The sequence below is a fragment of the Hyperolius riggenbachi genome, chromosome 5 (genome assembly GCF_040937935.1).
Source record: "Hyperolius riggenbachi isolate aHypRig1 chromosome 5, aHypRig1.pri, whole genome shotgun sequence".
In the NCBI taxonomy this organism is placed as follows: Eukaryota; Metazoa; Chordata; class Amphibia; order Anura; family Hyperoliidae; genus Hyperolius; species Hyperolius riggenbachi.
Window position 1 is genome coordinate 403,005,730 of NC_090650.1, and position 19,513 is coordinate 403,025,242.

The 19,513-nt window shown below is 44.6% G+C and overlaps 1 protein-coding gene across 1 annotated transcript in view; it reads left to right on the top strand.

Annotated features, from left to right (window-relative positions):
* The first annotated feature begins 2,506 nt into the window (after positions 1 to 2,506).
* Positions 2,507 to 19,513, top strand: part of EBAG9 (estrogen receptor binding site associated antigen 9) — a 33,553-nt gene continuing 16,546 nt past the window's right edge. The window contains exons 1-3 of the mRNA XM_068234925.1: positions 2,507 to 2,621; positions 3,279 to 3,352; positions 16,613 to 16,683. The gene's annotated coding sequence lies outside the window, so the exon portion shown is untranslated. The remainder of the gene's footprint in view (positions 2,622 to 3,278; positions 3,353 to 16,612; positions 16,684 to 19,513) is intronic.

Genomic DNA, 19,513 nt, shown 5'->3' on the forward strand with positions numbered 1-19,513 from the left:
CCCTCAGAGCAGCTCACAATCTAATCCTACCATAGTCATAGTCTAATGTCCCTTACCATATTATTATTGTGCATTTATATAGGCCGTCTCTGTAAGCTTACTACACACATGTGGTTCAGTCATCAGAGAACAGTAAGCTTACAGAGACGGCCTGTAGGGGGGGGGGGGGGGGGGGGGGGGGGGCGCACTTGGGCAGCTCAGCCTCTGTTGATGGTGGACCTTGTCCCGGCCCTGCTTGTCCCCCATGCAGGCTGGGATAGCCAGAATGCGGAGTCCCGGTCACGTGGGGCTTCGCACTGGTATAGCGCAGTGTCATTTTACACAGTTTAAAAACCATTTTTCCTATGAAACTTTAAAATCGTTTAATTCAAAAACTATAAGGTCTTTTCACAAAATTGCTGGTGTATGCACTGGAAGGTGTCCTTTTCCACTTTTTGGGCATTATAGAAAGAGTGTTTTTTGTTTATGGTTTTTGTTGCTGTTTGTGACCTGGCAGCTATGGCACATGGTGACGACCTGTGATACCCAGATTTGGTGGATGAATATACAAGTGGTTCAGTGACACTGGGGTGTCAGTGTTACCACTGGGGTGTCAGGAACAGTGTTACCAAAACAGTATTATGCTATTTTTTTGTTTTCTTTTCCTTTTGAGTGATAACATTACCGAATACGGAGGTGATACATGAGAGCGCAGTATTGCTTGGAGAAATTGGACTATAGACTATATGCTTGGTGATTAATGCTGCAACCCATGGACACGTAAAATGATGGACTAAGTTTTTGTATTAATATATGTGATATTGGGCTCTATTGTCAAAGACTTCCCGCATGCGGTAAAGTACATGCGGGAAGTTTCCGACCAAAATACCGTCAAGTTGAAATTCTCGAAATGTTCCGCATGTTTTTTCCGCATGCGGAAAAAGTGTGGTAAAAGTGTGGGATTCATGCGGAAAATTTTCCGCAAAAGTCGGTATTTTCCGCAATAAAAAATCAATTCTCAAAAATGTTCAGGCGCATCATGTCGTTGTTATTTACCGATTTTTTATCACCTACAAATAGTAGGTGATATATTCCGCATCCTATTGACTTTAATGAAGTGTGGAGGCTTAAGGGCTGTGCTTGCTGGACTTTATTTTTTTTTTTTTAAACACTTTTTCATGCAACCTTTTTACCGCATGATTCCCGCATGAATAATGGCTGTTTCCGCATCTTTTTTCCCGCATGCGGACAACATGCGGAAAATATTAGTGAATGTGGAAAAAAATGCGGAGTTTACCGCTGGTGGAAATATAGCGGTAAAATTTTGCGGTGTTTTTGCCTCTTTGAGAATAGAGCCCATTGTGTTAGGAGTGAGTGAGCGCACGTTTACATTGGGTTTGTGGTAAATGTCAGAATGTAAATCAGGGAGAGGAAAGATCTTACAATGGGAATCATTCATCGTACATAATTATTGTAAAAATTAAAGGAATACTTAAGTCATTTTAAAAAAAATGACTTTTACTCACCTGGGGCTCCCCTCAGCCCCCTGCAGCTGAACGGTGCCCTCGCCGTGTCCCTCCGATGCGCCTGGTCTCGCCGGCGGCCACTTCCGGTTTGGCCGTCACCGGCCGACAGGCTGTGAACGCGGCTGATTATCCGCGTCCCCGGACGCAATAGCATTGTAGAAGGCGCTATTGCGTCCGGGGACGCGGATAATCAGCCGCGTTCACAGCCTGTCGGCCGGTGACGGCCAAACCGGAAGTGGCCGCCGGCGAGACCAGGCGCATCGGAGGGACACGGCGAGGGCACCGTTCAGCTGCAGGGGGCTGAGGGGAACCCCAGGTGAGTAAAAGTCATTTTTTTTAAGTGACTTAAGTATTCCTTTAAGCACGTTTTAAAATTACATTATTGATCACTGGAGTTCCTGTTTATGCTGTATCCCTTCCTTAGAGGGATCTCTCCCTTCTTTTCTTATGAGAACATTGGCAACAGCACCCTCTCTCCATGCTATGCAGACCTACAGTACAGCAGGCATTATACTCATACCTCTCAACTTTTTGAGATCAGACAGAGGGACACGTAAGCCACACCTCTAACCACACCCCAGACACACCCCCATTCAAGCACACTATAAAGATTTCATAAGAAAATTATGTTGTTTCATAATTCAAACCACACTGGTCCTTTCTATCCTGGTTCATTTTCCTTTATAGTAACATTTGAACAATATTTAACAATTATATATCAATTTAAAGGATGGGAATAAAGTTTAGAGTCAATCAAACATATTTTTCAGCATAGAAGTCACATATATACATAGAAAGAGGGACAGGGCTCCCAAAGAGGGACAGTTGGACTTGGGAGCTATGATTATACTGTAGATCCACAAACACTGTGATCTGTGATTTTGACGCGTAAGGACTCAGGACTACACCTCCCGGCAGCCTCCACCTAGCCTTCCTTTGCTTTATGCCGCGCCCCTCAGCGAGTGACGTCATCACGCAGCTGTCAGGACGTGTCCAGCAACGTCACCTCCGTCCAGCCGAGGAGAAGAGAGAGAGAGAGGAGCTGCTTCCTGATGGCGTTTCCGGGGGTCAATCCCGACTGCTGATCACTCCCACCTCCAGCCCACCGCATGCCGGGTAATCTACACTGCAGCCGGGCCCACGTGCAATATACTGTATACTCTACATCCAGCCTGTGACAGCTACACCCCCCCAGGAGGTGGAGAGCATGGGGTGCTGAGACTGCAGCCCCTCTTCCTGTGCATGCTGGGGGCAGGGGAATGGGCATAAGCATGAGCTATTACCTTCTGCAGCCCCCTCTTCCACTGCATGCTGGGGACATATGCATGAGCTATTACCTTCTGCAGCCCCCTCTTCCACTGCATGCTGGGGGCAGGGGCATAAGCATGAGCTATAACCTTCTAAACCCCCCACTTCCAGTGCACGCTGGGGGCAGGGTCGTATGCATGAGCTATAACCTTCTGAACCCCCCTCTTCCAGTGCATGCTGGGGGCAGGGACATATACATGAGATATAACCTTCTGCAGCCCCTCTTCCAGTGCATGCTGGGGGCATATGCATGAGCTATAACCTTCTGAACCCCCTCTTCCAGTGCATGCTGGGGGCAGGGGCATATACATGCGCTATAACCTTCTGCAGCCCCTCTTCCAGTGCATGCTGGGGGCATATGCATGAGCTATAACCTTCTGCATACTAACATAGATGCAAATTCCTGTTCACACTGAGCTCTTATATAAATATGTTGAAATGTGAATGTTGTCAATCATTCTACAGGCAGAAGAACAGCAGGCAGAGGTCTGGCCGAGTGCTCATCACTCTGGAAGATTATCACAGCTCTGGTCTCCCAGGTAATGTGCTCAGGGCAAACAATCCAGCAATCCAATCTTAGAGTTGCTCTATGTAACAAGCAGCCAGTACCTATTATTAAAACAGACCTGAACCTCCTCTCTGTGCTAAAAGAAAAGCAACTGCAAAGTAACTTTTAAAGAAATCCATTTCTTTGTTACAGCCACTACAAATCCTGCAATACATCTGGAGTTTGTCTACTTCCTGCTTTATTGAAGGCAGACATAGGGTTTACATCATGTTTTTACTTTTTAGCTGCTCTGCTGTGGCCGCTAGCCACATGATTTTAAAGCTGATCCGAGATGAAAAACTAACTATAACAAGTAACTTGTCTATATATCTTATCTAAAGATAGTTTACACAGCACATCTAGCTGCAAATAGTTTCAACAGAATATGATTATTTCTTCCTGTGATACAACAGCAGCCATGTTGTTTGTAAATATTACACAGAGGCAAGCTGATAGCATCTCCAGCACTCAGCCAGTGGAAAAAACCAAATCCCCCCTCCTCTTCCCTTCTCCATTCTGCCTCTGAAATCTCTGGCTAGTAATACCTCCCCCTCCTCCTGCCCAGACTGAGCTCCCATGAGCCCTTGCTACTGTCTGAAAATGCCTTGGCTCTCTGAAAACCTGTGGGTGTGGCTTGTTTAGTTTATAGGGAATTGGGGTATTAAAACAAAAAAGTATGTGGCTTGAGGAATGCCCTATAAACAATAGGAAAGGAACACAATTATGCAATGAGAAAAAGTAAAAGTTCATCTCGGATCCACTTTCATGTTTTTTTTTTTCAATAAAAGAACTTGTTTACTGCAGTGCCAGCCTCCATCGTGTATAGTGGCAGTCAGCTGACACAGCTAAGGGAGGAAATTACAAATTGTGATTGGTCCCAAATGAGGAGGAATTGGACAGGCTAAACTCTCTAAATACAGTTAGTTTGTAACCTTGACAAACAGTCAAGGTCATGACCGAGTTTGTGAGCTTTCGGTTCCTGGCATCAAAAGTGTGTGCATGGAAGCATTTTATCCAGCAAAAAAATCTGATTGGCTGTTTGTGGCTCCGCCACTTTAGTGAATTTGCACCCCAGGCACTTAAAGGATTTATCAGGGATATTTTGAACAAAATAAGTGCTACTTACCTGGGGCTTCGTCCAGCCCCAAGCTCCCAGCATGTCCCTAGCCGCAGCTCTGCCCGCAGCCGTTCGTCTCCTTTGCCTCACGGTCCCCGGCAATGACGTCAGGCCGACCTGGAGGTCGGCCTGTACTGCGCCTGCACGAGCGGCGCTGTCAATCACCGCCACGCGGACCGGAGAGTACTGCGCAGGCGCATTCCACGTGGCGGTGACTGACAGCGCAGCTCGCGCAGGCACAGTACAGACCGACCTCCAGGTCGGCCTGACGTCATTGCCAGGGACTGTGAGGCAGAGGATATGAACGGCTGCGGGCAGAGCTGCGGCTAGGGACATGCTGGGAGCTTGGGGCTGGACGAAGCCCCAGGTAAGTAGCACTTATTTTGTTCAAATATCCCTGATAACTCATTTAATGACTGACTGTAGCAGGTTTGAGGCCTCTGCCATTAACAGTGTAAGAATGGCAACAGTTTCAATAGTCTCCTTGATAATAGGTGAATTTTGATTGGCTGTTGTAGGCTCCACCTACTTTGCTGAATATTAATCCCAGTCACCCAGTGGCCAACTGTGTCAAGTTTGAGAACCATGTCATTAACAGTGTAAGAATGGTCCCCATGTAAAAAGTTAGTTTTTGGCACCGTCTACTGTTTCTAACCTTGACATACAGTCACTCAATGACCAAGTTTATGAGCTTTGGGGTCCTTGGCATCAATACATTGCATTTTTCCATTGAAATTAAACAAATCTGATTGGCTGCTTGTAGCCTGCCCCCTTTTCAAAATTAAACCCCAGTCTCCCAGTCACTGACTGTACCAGATTTGAGGCCTCTGCCATTAAGAGTGGAATAATGGTGGCAATGTAAATATTCCCCTTGAAAATCAATAGGTGATTTTTGATTGGCTGTTGTAGGCTCCACCCACTTTCCTGAATATTGATCCCATTCATCCAGTGACCAACTGTGTCAAGTTTGAGAACTGTGCCAATAACAGAATGGCTGAAATCAATCTAACAAATCTTATTGGCTGTTTGTGGCTCCACCCCCTTTAGTGAATTTGGACCCCAGTCAATGACTGATTGTATGAGATTTGAGGCCTCTGCCATTAACAGAGTAGGAATGGTAGCAATGTAAATGTTCCAGTTGAAAAATCAATGTGAATTTTGATTGGCTGTTGTAGGCTTCACCCACTTCTAAAATTAATCCCACTCACCCAGTGACCCACTGTCAAGTTTGGGGACCCTGCTATTGACAGTGCAAGAATGGTTGCAGTTTATATTTTCCCATGTAAAAAATGTAGTTGTTGGCGCCGCCCACTTTTTCTAACCTTGACATACAGTCACTTACTTACCAAGTTTACGAGCTTTGGAATCCTTGGTATCAATAATTTGTATATTCCCAGTGAAATTAAACAAATCTGATTGGCTGTTTGTGGCTCTGTCCCCTTTCTGAATTTGAACTCCAGTCATCCAGTGACCAACTGTGTCACTGGATGACTGAGGACCAACTTGACACACAGTCACATACGACCAAGTTTGTGAGCTTTCAGGTTCCTGGCATCAAAAATGTGTGAATGGAAGCAGTTTATCCAGCAAGAAAATCTGAGTGGCTGTTTTTGGCCCCCGCCCCTTTAGTGAAGTTGAACCCCAGTCACCCAATGACAGACTGTAGCAAGTTTGAAGCCTCTGCCATTAACTGTGTAAGAATTGCAGCTATTTAAATATTCCCCTTGAAAATCAATAGGTGACTTTTGATAGGCTGTTGTAGGCTCCACCCACTTTCCAGAATCTTAATCTCATTCACCCAGTTACCAAGTGTACCAAGTTTGTGAACCCTGCCATTAACAGTGTAAGAATGGCTGCAGTTTACACTTTTCCCGTTTAAAATTAATGGCTGAAATTTGATTGGCTGTTTTATGCTCCGCCCACTTTTTCTGGATTTGTAACCTTGATCACCAAGTGACCAACTGTGCCAAGTGTGGGGACTCTTGCTTGATTACTGTGAGAATGGCAGCCTTTTCCATTTTCCATTAACATAGATGGGTGAAATCTGATTTGCTGTTTGTAGCTCCACCCAGGTGTGCAGGGGGGATGCGAGACCCCCAGAACATATCATCCCAGGTAGTAAGGGATCTGTATACCAAATTCCGTTCAAATCGGTCAAGCCGTTTTTGAGTGATCGCGGCACATACAGTGGGTTGCAAAAGTATTCAGCCCCCTTGAAGTTTTCCACATTTTGTCACATTACTGCCACAAACATGCATCAATTTTATTGGAATTCCATGTGAAAAACCAATACAAAGTGGTGTACATGTGAGAAGTGGATCGAAAATCATACATCATTCCAAACATTTTTTACAAATAAATAACTGCAAAGTGGGGTGTGCGTAATTATTCGGCCCCCTGAATCAATACTTTGTAGAACCACCTTTTGCTGCAATTACAGCTGCCAGTCTTTTTAGGGTATGTCTCTACCCGCTTTGCACATCTAGAGACTAAAATCCTTGCCCATTCTTCTTTGCAAAACAGCTCCAGCTCAGTCAGATTAGATGGACAGCGTTTGTGAACAGCAGTTTTTAGATCTGGGCTTTGACTGGGCCATTCTAACACATAGATATGTTTTGTTTTAAACCATTCCATTGTTGCCCTGGCTTTATGTTTAGGGTCATTGTCCTGCTGGAAGGTGAACCTCCGCCCCAGTCTCAAGTCTTTTGCAGTCTCCAAGAGGTTTTCTTCCAAGTTTGCCCTGTATTTGGCTCCATACATCTTCCCATCAACTCTGACCAGCTTCCCTGTCCCTGCTGAAGAGATGCACCCCCCGAGCATGATGCTGCCACCACCATATTTGACAGTGGGGATGGTGTGTTCAGAGTGATGTGCAGTGTTAGTTTTTCGCCACACATAACGTTTTGCATTTTGGCCAAAAAGTTCCATTTTGGTCTCATCGGACCAGAGCACCTTCTTCCACATGGTTGCTGTGTCCCCCACATGGCTTGTGGCAAACGGGACTTCTTATGCTTTCTGTTAACAATGCCTTTCTTCTTGCCACTCTTCCATAAAGGCCAACTTTGTACAGTGCATGACTAATAGTTGACCTATGGACAGAGTCTCCCACCTGAGAGGAGATCTCTGCAGCTCGTCCAGAGTCACCATGGGCCTCTTGACTGCATTTCTGATCAACGCTCTCCTTGTTCGGCCTGTGAGTTTAGGTGGATGGCCTTGTCTTGGTAGGTTTACAGTTGTGCCATACTCCTTCCATTTCTGAATGATCGCTTGAACAGTGCTCCGTGGGATGTTCAAGGCTTTGGAAATCTTTTGTAGCCTAAGCCTGTTTTAAATTTCTCAATAACTTGATCCCTGACCTGTCTTGTGTGTTCTTTGGACTTCATGGTGGTGTTGCTCCCAATATTCTCTTAGACAACCTCTGAGGCCCTCACAGAGCAGCTGTATTTGTACTGACATTAGATTACACACTAGTGCACTCTATTTAGTCATTAGCACTCATCAGGCAATGTCTATAGGCAACTGACTGCACTTAGATCAAAGGGGGCCGAATAATTATGCACACCCCACTTTGCAGTTATTTATTTGTAAAAAATGTTTGGAATCATGTATGATTTTCGTTCCACTTCTCATGTGTACACCACTTTTTGTTGGTCTTTCATGTGGAATTCCAATAAAATTGATTCATGTTTGTGGCAGTAATATGACAAAACCCACTGTAAAATTGATTCATGTTTGTGGCAGTAATATGACAAAACCCACTGTACACACACACACACACACACACACACACACACACACACACACACACACACACACACACACACACACACACACACACACACACACACACACACACACACACACACACACACACACACACACACACACACACACACACACACACACACACACGTGTGTGTGTGTGTATTTTTTACAGCCCATGATATATTCTAATCTGATCCAGGCATGGGTTGCACAGTTTTCACAATTTTGGGAGCGTTTTTTCCATTTCTATGGATCATGATGGTTGTAAATCGGACCTGAACTCTTGCACAGGAGAGGAGGAAAACACAGAGAAATCCACCCTGTGTTCACCCTGTTTGTATTTATAGAGAACAGCCTGTCCTAATTTTCCCTCATCTGCAAGTAATGAGCCAGTGTAATTTGAGCTGTCAGCTCTACCGAGTTGTGAGCTAACCATGGGAGTTAACCCTTTCTGTGCTCCCAGGATACTAGGAAGTAACCAAACTACAGCATTTCTGTAGGAGCTTTATAAGTTGTAACAAGGAAGTGTTTTTCTTTAAAGGTTATCATTCTGTTGCTTATCATTTAGAGGAGAGAGGAAGTTCCGAGTTCAGGTCCGCTTTAAAGCGGACCTGAACTCTTGCACAGCACACAATGAAAAAAAATCTTTATTCCACATTTAGTTGCTGACGTTGTCCTGTGTTTGTTTAACCAGATCAACCTGTCTAATTAGTTTTTATCAGTATCTGTGAATAGACTGCAGGAGAGCTTTGCCGAGGCTGCTTTCCCATACAGTGAACACCGAGAGTACACGCTAAATGCTCCCTGGAAAGTGAAATCAAGTTAAAAATCAAGAATTATTTAGGATTTCCATATGTTGTAATACATGTTTCCCATAAAGGTAATCATGTGCTTGCTAATCTTTTAGAGAAGAGGATGTTCTGAGTTTTTCACCTCGGGTTTCCTTTAACCACTTCACAACTGAGGGGTTTTACCCCCTGACCACCAGAGCAATTTCACCTTTCAGCGCTTCTTCCATTCATTCGTCTATAACTTTATTATTACTTATCCCAATGAAATGAACTATATCTTGTTTTTTTCGCCACCAATTAGGCTTTCTTTAGGTGGGACATTATGCCAAGAATTATTTTATTCTAAATGTGTTTTAATGGGGAAATAGGAAAAAATGTGGGAAAAAAATATTATTTTTCAGTTTTCGGCCATTATAGTTTTTAAATAAAGCATGCTACTGTAATTAAAACCCATGAAATGTATTAACCCATTTGTCCCGGTTATAAAACCATTTAAATTATGTCCCTATCACAATGTTTGGCGACAATATTTTATTTGGAAATAAAGGTGCATTTTTTTCAGTTTTGCATCCATCCCTAATTACAAGCCCGCAGTTTATAAAGTAACAGTGTTATACCCTCTTGACATAAATATTTTAAAAGTTCAGTCCCTAAGGTAACTATTTGTTTTTTTTGTTTTTTATTGTATTTTTTTTTTTTTTTAATTACAAAAAAAAATAAAAAAATTGGGGAGTGTGGGAGGTAATGAGTTAATTTATTGTGTAAATGTAATGTTTGTATATGTAAAATGCTTTTAGGGTGTAGTTTACTATTTGGCCACAAGATGGCCACAGAGTTTGTATACATGCGACCTGTAAGCGTCCGGAAGGACGCTTACAGGAAGCAGTAGGAGGCTGGGAGACTCACAATGATCGCGCTGTTTCTGAAAGAAGCAGCAGATCATTGCGGGGGCTTAGATCAGCGAACGGGAATGGATTTTCCCGTTCATTGATCTCCGGGCGAGCGGGCGGCGGCGTGCACGAGCGGCGGGTGCGCGCGCACGAGCGGCGGGAGTGCGGACAGCGGCGGTAGCACGGAAGGTACGGATTTCTCCGTCCCTGTTTTTTTAGGAGGGAAAAAAGGGGGCGGAGAAATCCGTACGCGTGGGGGTAAAGTGGTTAAAAGACAACTGATGCGAGAGGGTTATGGAGACTGCCATATTTATTTCACTTTAACCATTTAAGCCTTTTGGACCTATCTGCTACATCCAAAATGCTGCTGCATGCTCCCGTGAGCGATCACACACGCACCCATGCGCTCTCGTGCCGCCTCCCGGAGATCAATGAATAGGAACACAATTCCCATTCATTGCTCTAAGCCCTATTAGAAAGACTCCAACTCCGGGTACCCAAAATTGCTCCGACTCTCCGACTCCACAGCCCTGCCTGTAAGCGTGATCACTTGTTTACAAGAAAAATAATTTGACTGAGGCCATCTTGTGGCCAAACTGTAATACCACATCTACGTACCTTTTTTTTTTTTTTTTTTTTTTTTTTTTTTAACTGCTTACCTCCCACATTCCCAAAAATACCCAAATAAAATGTGTAACTATATAAAAAAAAAAAACAAACATAAATAGCTACCTAAGGGTCTGAACTTTTTTAATATGCATGTCCAGAGGGTATATTACTTTTATTTTTTAAAATTATAAGCTTGTATATAGTGATGGACACAACACTGAAAAAAATGCACCTTTATTTCCAAATAAAATATTGGCGCCATACATTGTGATAGGGACATAATTTAAATGGTGTTATAATCGGGACAAATGGGCAAATTAAATGCGTGGGTTTTAATTATGGTAGCATGTATTGTTTTAAAGCTGTAATCGCCGAAAACTGAGAAATAATGAATTTTCTCAATTTTTTTCTTAATTCCTTTAAAATGCATTTAGAAAAAATTAATTCTTAGCAGAATGTACCACCCAAAGAAAGCCTTATTGGTGGCGGAAAAAGCAAGATAGAGATCAGTTCATTGTGATAAGTAGTGATAAAGTTATTGGCGGATGAATGGGAGGTGAAAAATGGCTGAATTGGTTAAACAATCCCAGTTGCCTGGCTATCTTGTTCATCCTCTGCCTCTAGTACTTTCAGCCATAAGCATGCATCAGATCAGGTGTTTCTGACAGGATTAGCTGCTTGCTTGTCTGTGGTGTTATTCATACACTACTGCAGCCAAATAGATCAGCAGGGCTGCCAGGCAGGTATTGTTTAGAAGAAAATAAATGTGGCAGACACCATAGTCTCCTCGCTTCAGTTGTCCTTTAAAGAGGAACTAAACTGATGAGATAAACGGTTGTAGCTATCTTCTTACCCTGGGAAATTACTTAATTTTTTTTAGAAAGCCAATCTCTAACCTCCCTGGCGTTCTATTAAAATCGCCAGGGAGGCTGCGGGAGGGTTTTTTTTAAATTAAAAAAAAAGTATTTCATGCAGCCAACTGAAAGTTGGCTGCATGAAAGCCCACTAGAGGGCGCTCCGGAAGCGTACTTTCGATCGCCTCCGGCAATCGAAAGTAACAAGATAGGCCGCAATGAGCGGCCTATCTTGTTTCGCTTTCCTCGTCGCCATGGCGACGAGCGGAGTGACGTCATGGACGTCAGTCGACGTCCTGACGTCAGAGCCGCCCGATCCAGCCCCTAGCGCCGGCCGGAACTGTTTGTTCCGGCTGCGCTGGGCTCGGGCGGCTGGGGGGACCCTCTTTCGCCGCTGCACGCGGCGGATCGCCGCGGAGCGGCGGCGATCGGGCAGCACACGCGGCTGGCAAAGTGCCGGCTGCGTGTGCTGCTTTTTACAAAATTGAAATCGGCCCAGCAGGGCCTGAGCGGCGACCTCCGGCGGCATACCCCGAGCTCAGCTCGGGATTACCGCCAAGGAGGCTAACCACTTGAGAACTGCGGTGTTAACCCCCCCTAGTGACCAGGACATTTATTGCTTAAATGGCCACTGCAGCTTTAAGGCCAAGCTGCAGGGCCGAACAACTCAGCACACAATTCCCCCCCCCCCCCCCTTCTCCCCACCCCACCAACAGAGCTCTCTGTTGGTGGGGTCTGATCGCCCCCCCAGGTGTTTTTTTTGTTTTTGTTTTTTGTAAATATTTATTAAATTTTCAATAAAATGTTTTTTTTTTTTTTTTAATTTAGTCTATATCCCTCCCTCCCCCCGCCAGCCAATCAGCATGATCAGCTGTCATAGGCTTCAGCCTATGACAGCCGATCACTGTTTAGGCTGCCAGGGGGACAGCCGTGTCACACGGCTTTCCCCAGTTCAGTGCTGCTGCGGATCGCAGCGCTGTACAACAGTCTCTGAAGGCGGGGTGGAGCTCCGCCCCCCAAGCAGGAGATGTGCACGCGATCTCCTGCTAGCCCCATAGACGGTCATTCACGCCAATCGGCGTGGAGCAGTCCTGGGGATGCCGCACTGCTCACGCCCATTGACGTGGAGCAGTCGGCAACAGGTTAAAATGTAAAAAAATACTGTATATAGTCATGTATAAGCCAAAACTTTCAGCACACAAAATGTCCCCCCCCCCCCCCCTTCCCCTGCTTGTACATGAGTCACTGTGGGTCATGGGAAGCAGAGCTACTGTTCAGAATGTACCTGGCAGAGTAGTGTGACAGAATGTGCAGCAGGTTCCTTCACCTGACGGCGCCTGTGCTCCCCGCTGCGCCTGCAACATGTTTAGTGCAGCAGTGCGTGGTACCAGACTACCTGTCACCCCCGCTGTTGATCAGGGATTTTCTCTAGCCGCTCAGTAGCACTCGCTGTCTCATATCTGTGATGCCATCTATTGGTGTCTTGAGACACAGCGAGTGCAACAGAGTGACAAGAGGGAATCTCCGATTAACACTGTCACTGACACACTGCTACACAGAGAAAGGTGTGATGTTGAATGACACATACACAGCTGGGAGCACAGGCGCTGTCAGCTGCACATTCCATCTCCCTACACTGCCGGGCACACTCTGAACAGTCATTCTGCCTACTGGGGCATATCTGATGGATTCCTGATGGGAGAGAAGCTGTCACTTGCATACCTGAATGGTTAACTCTTTCAGACCGAAAAAGAAAAGGAACACAGCATAGTTACAGTATTTGTATGCTAGGCACTGTACATACACGTCTGTCATCGTGTCACCTTGGGTACACTTTAAAGGGAGTCTGAAGCAAGAGGGACCTGGACTCTGACGTGTATATATATTTCCTTTTAAAAAGTTAAGATTTTTGAACGCGAGTCTCGCGTCCTAATTTGTCCTGCTAATTGTTCCAGGATGTGAGAGATTCTTCTTGTAAAAAATGCTCAGCAAAAAGTTAGTGTTTCCCTGCATTGGATCAAACCTTAAGGGGGATGTTACTGCTGAAAAAGAGGGATGACACCCTCTGCAAATCTTCAAATAAAACAGGAAACTGTTTTATGCCTAAAGTGTGTATTTAAGATACATATTGGATGTGCCAGCTTCCTGCACAAAATGCTCCTGCACGCTTGTGCACGCCCCTGACGTTGCTGCATGTGCATCGGTTTAAAAGTAAATGATTGCTGCTATAGCCATGAGGTCTTCTATATCAGCCTGTGAGTTCTCTATTGTAACCTCTCGCACATACTGTGGAGATCAGGAGTGGAGTACAGCCATGAGTGGAGGGAGCTGTGGCCAGATCCTGTTACCAGGTTGTGAACACATTGATGCTGCACTTAATAATCTTAATGTCACAGCTGAGTGCACACTTTCACTAATCATGCGTGTATTTTGCCTCTATGATTTGTTATAATTCCATTGTTCGGTGAACTTGCTGTGCAGGTTTGGTACGCTCCACGTAGTCCGCTGCAACGTATCCTTCTGGTTCCACATTCGCAGTGCGTTTATTCCATTAATTAATTTCATGGTTCTTATTTTTCACATGCATGCGATCTACTAGGCATCCTGGCTGCCATTGAAGCGTGTGATATTTCTGCTGTCACCCTTCCCTTCTGTGCTGTGCTAGGAGCGTCCCTCTTATGGAAAATTCTACAATGCTTATGAGAATCTTCCAGTTCTTGCATGCTTTGATTTTCCACTGGCCAGTAGAGGTCAAAGTGGATCTGAGACAAACTTTCCCTGCCTTTATTTTTCTGCCCGTTACATGTAGTTTATTGGGCATTATTCATCCCCAAATGCTTTTCTATGAAATTGTATTTATTACCCAATTGCTTGCAAATTAATGTATCCACGCCACAGCTCCTCCCACGCCTAGGCATTCCGAGTCCCATGATGCAAGTGCTCATGGGAACTCAGCCTGGGCAGGAGGAGGCTTTTGGTGAAGCATGCATGAGATTCAGAGGTGAGTGGGTAGAGAGAGGAGGAGGGGGATGGAGTTTTCACAAGCTGAGGGGTGGAGATGCAGAGCAGCTTGCCTGTGTAATGCTGAAAAGCAGAATATGGCTGCTCTCATTATACCACAGGAAGAAATAATCATATACTGTTGAAGCTGTTTCCAGCTAGATTTACTGTGTAAACCATCTAAACTTTAGATGAGACATATTCTGTAGTTACTTGCTATAGTTAGTTATTCATCTCGTTCCACTTAAAGGGAACTTAAAGCGAGGCTTCCATATTTACTGTATTTCCTTTTAAACAATATTAGTTGCCTGGCAGTCCTGCTGATCTCTTTAGCTGCCGAAGTGTCTGAATCACACACCTGAAACAAGCATGCAGCTAATCCAATCACACACAGAGCACCTCATCTGCATGCTTGTTCAGGGTCTATAGCTAAAAGTATCAGAGACAGAGAATCAGGACAGCCAGGCAATATGCATTGTTTAACAGGAAATAAATAAGGCAGCCTCCATATCCCTACTAGGCGCCCACAACTGGAAAAAGTGCAACTTCAGGCACTGCATTCGCCCTGAGGAAGCGACTTACGCCGTGAAACGCAGTGTCATTTTAAAGCCAATGGGTACCAATTTACAAATCAAAAAGTCAGATACTCATCTAAGGAGAGGGAAGGCTCGGTCCTAATGAGCCTTCCCTATCCGCTCCCGGTGCCCTCGGTGCTGCGCTGGCTCCCCCATTCGCGTCCGCCGCCGCAGGGACTTCGGAGGTCTTCGGGAGCACTCGGGCTTCCGAAGATGGGCCGCTCCATACTACGTACGCGCGATTGTGTCATAGAGGACGCTCACGCATGCGCAGTATGGAGCGGCCCGTCCTCGGGAGCCCGAGTGCTCCCGAAGGCTTCCGAAACATCCCTTCGGTGGTGGAAGTGGCAGTATTTGACCAAACTGGTCGAATACTGCTACGGGGTATCCTGCGCGGGACCGGGCACCGGGAGAGGAGAGGGAAGGCGCATTAGGACCGAGCCTTCCATCTCCTTAGGTGAGTATCTGACTTTTTTATTTTTAAATGGGTAAACATTCACTTTAAGTGCTCAATAAATGTCCTTTATTTTACTAATGCCTACTGAATTATTAAGGTAGGACCATTTTATTTATTTTTATTTATCCCTAACATTGAGACATTCCTAATCTATTTGGGCGCCTCCTACTACTCTGCTATCCATATCCCTCACTTTCGGTTCCCTTCAAAGCGGACCTGAACTCAGAACTTTCTCTCTGCTCTAAAAGATACGCAACAGCATAATAACTTTTAAAGGAAAACACTTTTGTTACAGCTGATACAAATCCTAAAATCTGCACCGTTTCTACTTCCTGCTTTCATGGAGGCAGACATATTGTCAACATCCTGTGCTTTCAAATGAGCTTATCTGTCGTGGCAGTCAGGTAACACACGGGAGAGATCAAATTACAACTTGTGGTTAAACACATATGAGAGGGAATTAGGCTAAACTTTCTAATACATACAGGATGCATTTCCCTATGTTTTCCTTTTTAAAGGACCATTATAGCAAAAAAGTAGGTAGTTAAAATCTGACAGAACCAACAGGCTTTGGGCAAGTTTATCTCCTCATGGGGGATTCTCAGGGTTTTTCTTTGTTTTCAACAGCATTTCCTGAACAGCAGTAGCAAAGTCTAACTGATAAAATAGCGTGCAAGTGAGTAGGGAGGCTGGATGGTATCTTACTATTTTGGCAGTTAAACTGTTGTTCAGGAAATGCTGTTGAAAACAAAGAAAACCATGAGAATCCCCATGAGGAGATGGACCAAAACCTGTTGGTTCTGTCAGATTTAAACTGCCTACTTTTTTCACGATAGTGGTCCTTTAACACACACATCACTTTCTTCTGCTACAGAATCATCTTGAAAGCATCCCGTTTGACTTGAAGCTGATTTAGAACATATTTTACAAACCAGTTACAGATTCTCTTTAGTTTGTCTGGATGAGAGCCCCTCCCCTAGAAATTAGAAGTGTGGGAGCTCTGTGATTGGCTGTTTGGGAAGAGGTGGTCATACTTAGTTGTGTATATATACAGAACAGTGGTACCAGATGGACCATTTAGTGTATGATCTGCATGGTCTCTGGTTACTCTGAACTTACACATCAGGACTATCTAGTTCTCCATTCCCCTGGCTGCATCCGGCTGGTATGTAACGCTTATTCTCTTCTTCACAGGGACAACAATACCTTGCTCTCTATGAATGGTGTGGAGGTTTGATGAAGCTGAGAGGGGCTGCCTAGTCCAGGTATTTATCTTGTCATGCCTGAGAGGTTAGCATAGACCATCATGCTCTGGGACAATGCACAGGTCCTATCTGGCCATCTCTAGGCCTGAGGGCATGGCTGCCTTCATTGCTTGAGGAACAATGGCTCATTCTCTGAGCCTTGGCAGTCTGGGATGCTCCTGAATAGCACCTAGTGACCCCATAACACAGCTACCTCTATATGGCTCAGGTCACATGATTGTACTATGTGGAATATACTACATGGCAGTCTGCAGCTGTGTTATTTCTCAGTCCAGGCTGATCAGGGGCTGCCTGTGACTTCTGTCGTGTGAACTCGTGTATGGTAGAGGTATGGGAGCGATTCTGAATAATTGCCATGCTCACCAATAGCTTGTAGAAAACAGAATAAAGGTAATGCAGGTCATTAAAATAGTAAGGCTAGGTTTCCACAGCACTTGCGCAATTTTTTTCCACAAATGTTCGCAATGTAAATTCACATGTGTATGAAAACCAATGATGGCGAATGGTCTAGTTTCCATTTCATGCAAATTTTTGCATGAATTTGTATGCAGGAAAAAAAAATTGAAAGCTTATCCTATATTTTCGTATGCCATATACAATTTTTTTGTATATAGTGAAGAAAAATCGCATTCAACTGCAAATTTTCACATAGATATTATTACCAGAAAAAGGAACTTGTCATGCTGTCACTAGGCAGAACATGTAAATTAGGACCATTTCAAAAAGTTACACATGTAAAATAAGTTTTGGATTTTTAGAAAAATCGTGTATGATTTTCCTGACGTGAAAACGCAAAATTACAGTGGAAACGTCTAATGGAGAGCCTTAAAAAGAACCTGAGATGAAGATAACGGCTATATTTATACTTACCTGGGGCTTCCTCACCGTTCCCTCCGGCCATTCCGTTGTCTTTTAATCAGCACTGGTAATGTAATCAGCTGAGCTCTTCTGCACATGCCCATCTCGACTGCACGCACACCCACCCATCGCGCTCCTAAACACGGGAGTTCAGTGGAGGCGTGCGGCTATGCCACGCATGCACAAAAAGTGCATGACTGGCCAGATTACCGAGGCTGATTAGAAGACAACGGAACGGCAGAAGGTGGTTAATATGTAGGTAAGGTATCAGTGTGTCATATAGAGCAGTGTTTAAAGAGGAACTTCAGCCTAAACAAACATACTGTCATTAAGTTACATTAGTTATATTAATTAATTTAATATAAACTCTTACCCACCGTGTTTTAAAAGAACAGGCTAATGTTTGTGATTTCATGAGGGCAGCCATCTTTTTCGATTGAAAGGAGATGACGGGGAGCATGAGACACAGTTCCAACTGTCCTTTGTCCGGATCACCCCTCCCAATTGCTAGGCAACGAGTACAACAATATCAGAAATCCCATCATGCTTTGCACAGTATCAGGATAAAAATGCCCGGGCAGTTTTCTTTGATGGGACGGAGCTTAGCTTCTGTGCAGCTAAAAATGAGGCTTGGGTAAGAAAAACAAAGTTCTGATGCTGTAAACCGTTAAAGAAACACCAACCCTTTTCAGTGCTGCCGAGTAGATTTTTAGTCTGGAGGTTCACTTTAACATTATTACAGCATGTACCCCTTTATGAGAGACAGGGTTTTGCTGAGTATTTCATATTGTGAAAATTAACATCTCAAGTCCTCTGTGGAACCCTGCAACGCCCATTCCCCTACTGGGGGCAAGATGTACATTGTGTCTGCAGCACAGAATCTGGTCCTGCATCAGCGAGCATCTTTATGTACATTTTTCAGGTAATGTCTTTATAAATAATAAAAACCATGCTGAGAATCCACTATGAAGAGATGTACTAGACCGAAACCTGTCGGTTCTGTCAGGTTTCTAATACTTACTGTTAGTGACCGCAACATAGGAGAAAAGTAAATAATGGCTCCTTTTTACCTGGAAGAAACAGACTTTTTTATTTATTTGTTTTTACATATATTTTACATTTTAAGATTTTCGCAACAGTACTCCTTTAATAGTAGGACATGTATCATAGATCAGCATGCTAGAGCATTGCAGGGGCTGCCAGATCACCCTATGGAATGGAAGCCAGCACTGCAGCAGCCGACTGTAGAATCCAAATGAACATTACAAACATTGCTAATTCCTGTATCGCAGAGAGGGTGGATTGTGGCGAGTGCACTACATATATAAGCCATAAACAACACTCATGAATGATGGTGCAACATCCGGAACCAATACAAAAGTTCATTCAGCAATGCAAGGAGAAAAAAGCGATTCCAGGAGCAGCTCAAGATAAGGGCTTTCTCGGTTCGGTCTCAAGAAAGCCCTTATCTTGGGGCGAAACGGCCGTCGACTACACCTCCGCACCTCTATCCTCCTGCAATGGCCTGATGAGTATATCTGTTTGCAACATTTTTATGCCATATATCACTGTTTTTTAACGAAGAGAATTAAAAGTTGAAGATTTATATTGGATGCGCTGCTCCTGGAATCGCTTTTTTTCCCCTTGCATTGCTGCATTGCTAATTCCTGAACCTGCTTATAAACCCGGTAGCTGGCAATCTTGGTGGAAATATTCACCTGTTGCAGCCCTCCAGGGGGAAGCAGCAAAGTACGCTGGACAGCAGACAATCTTTCTCACAGTCTCCCTCTGCTACTGACTCACAGGAGTGGAGAGCTGCGCATGTGTGTATGGGGGGGGGGGGGGGGGGGAGTGTATATATGTGTGTGTTCTGCCTCTCTTCATTAGTATTCACTGCACTCCTGGCTGTCTCCGCCTGCTCTCCACATGCTGGTTCCATGTAGGGAGATAAGGCCAGTGGGGGGGGGGGGGG